At 29.5% G+C, this 2,500-nt stretch overlaps 1 protein-coding gene across 1 annotated transcript in view; it reads right to left on the bottom strand.

Annotated features, from left to right (window-relative positions):
* Positions 1-2,500, bottom strand: part of LOC137628475 (secreted protein C-like) — a 9,569-nt gene that overhangs the window by 2,977 nt on the left and 4,092 nt on the right. The window lies entirely within an intron of this gene.

The following is a 2,500-nucleotide window of genomic DNA, read 5'->3' as shown; positions in this document are numbered from 1 at the left end:
CCTAGGGTTGTAGCTTGGGTAGAAATAATAGTAATAATAATAATGATAATAATAATAATAATAATAATAATAATAATAATAATAATAACAATAACAAGCTGACCTAAGTCTCTTTTATAGTTTATATATGACATATCTGTATTGACGTTGTTACTGTTTTTAGAATGATTTATTGTTAATTTGTTTTCATCTTTTATTTATTTCCTTATTTACTTTCCTCACTGGGCTATTTTTCCCTGTTGGAGCCCTTGGGCCTATAGCATCTTGCCCTTTCCACCTAGGGTTGTAGCTTGGCTAGAAATAATAATGATAATAACAAGCTGACATAAGTCTCTTTTATAGTTTATATATGACATATCTGTTTTGACGTTGTTTACTGTTTTTAGAATGATTTATTGTTAATTTGTTCTCATCATTTATTTATTTCCTCATTTCCTTTCCTCACTGGGCTATTTTTCCCTGTTGGAGCCCTTGGGCTTATAGCATCTTGCCCTTTCCACCTAGGGTTGTATTGACGTTGTTACTGTTTGTTGAATGATTTATTGTTAATTTGTTCTCATCATTTATTTATTTCCTTATTTCCTTTCCTCACTGGGCTATTTTTCCCTGTTGGAGGCCTTGGGCTTATAGCATCTTGGCCTTTCCACCTAGGGTTGTAGCTTGGCTAGTAATAATAATAATAATAATAATAATAATAGTGATATATCGTTACATCTCGTTTACGTTATGTTAAAAATGGATTGTTCTCTTCATCCTTTAATAAAACTCGGTCCCGAACAAAGGCTGTGTCGGATTGAACAAAGCTGTGGATTTTGCAATAGTGCAAAAGACACGCCCCGCATAGCTGTGGTCTGTTGGTTCGCGAACCGTTCTGTGATGGAGGGTGACTGAGAGCAAAAAATTTTCTCGTTTTTTGAAGTTTTTTTAATTTTTTGTTTTTATTCCTGCTGTTTTTGTGTTTTTAATGTCATAATGGTTCCAGGTTTTCCTTTCTATTCTACTGTAGATTTTTTGTATCACAATGTTTTTTATTTTTATTCTTTTTAGTTTTTATTCCTGCTGTTTTTGTGTTTTTAATGTCATAATGGTTCCAGTTTTTCCTTTCTATTCTACTGTAGTTTTTTTTATATCACAGTGTTTTTAATTTTTATTCTTTTCTCATTTTGCTTTATATATTTTTATTTTTTCGTATTTCTGCTGTAGGTTTTTAGTAACACGATTTTTATATTTATTTTTATTTTTCTTTATTTTTGCTGTAGTTTTTTTTTTTTTAATATCACTGTTTCTATTTTTTTTCCTTATTTTTGCTGTAGGTTTTTTAATATCACAATGTTTCTATTATTTATTTTTTCATATTTCTGCTGTAGGTTTTTTTTAATATCACAATGTTTCTTTTTTCTTTTTCCTTATTTTTGCTGTAGGTTTATTTAATACCACATTCTTTATAATCTTTTTATTCCTTATTTCTGCTGTAGGTTTTTTAATATCACTATGTTTCTATTTTTTATTTTATATTTCTGCTGTTTTTTTTTTTTTTTTTTTTTTTTTTTTTTTTTTTTTTTTTTTTTTTTGATATCGCAAGGTCAAAAGGGCGGTGAGGTTGTGAACACTACACTAAAAACTCCATTTTTTGAGGGAGAATAATCTCGATACTAAGAAAGGAGGATCATACTTTTGGCTCGGCGCCAATGACCTTAGATGTCAGGATGCCAGAAAACCTCAAATCAATCAATCAATCATACTTTTTTTCGACTTTGATGTTAGTATTTGAAAAAAAAATCGATGGTTGACCGTTTGTTACCATTCTCTATTTTCCATATCCTTTTAGAAGTAGTGACGACAGAATAATAATGATAATAATAAGAATAATGATAATAATAATAATAATAATAATAATAATAATAATAATAATAATAGTTTTCACATACTTTTTGCGACTTTGATATTAGTGTATATTTAAAAAACAAAATCGATGCTTAAATGTTTATTACCATTCTCTATTTTTCATATCCTTTTAGAAGTAGTTACCCTTCTAGTTTTCAGCAGTAACATATGGAATTGAGTAATTAGCCCTACACAATTCCCCTTGGATTTTTAATGACCTTACATGCCGACAGACTTCGACATTTCTATATGATTGCCTTACTAATTACGGTATAGGCTTGGTCTTATTCAACCCTGCGTCGATTCCTTTGATCAAACGTTTCGACAAGTTGATAAAACGTTTTGACGCCCTGTCAAACGACTACGGTTACTGAAAACACGTATGAATAAATTTCAAGTGTATTATAGACGTGGGAATTTCGTCACTGTGTCTTCAGTTCGACTCTAAAATCAATTATGAAGATACGCGATGTAGTCGATCATCAGAGTAATTTGTTAATACATTGATTTTGAAATTAAATTTTGAAAATTAGATATATAATTTTGTATATGTCCTAAGGGATATGTTGACATTGACAGATGATTGATGGCATTTATTACCTATGAATTCTGTAAT

The sequence above is a fragment of the Palaemon carinicauda genome, chromosome 36 (genome assembly GCF_036898095.1).
Source record: "Palaemon carinicauda isolate YSFRI2023 chromosome 36, ASM3689809v2, whole genome shotgun sequence".
NCBI classification, from domain to species: Eukaryota; Metazoa; Arthropoda; class Malacostraca; order Decapoda; family Palaemonidae; genus Palaemon; species Palaemon carinicauda.
This window is presented reverse-complemented; position numbering and strand designations above follow the sequence as displayed.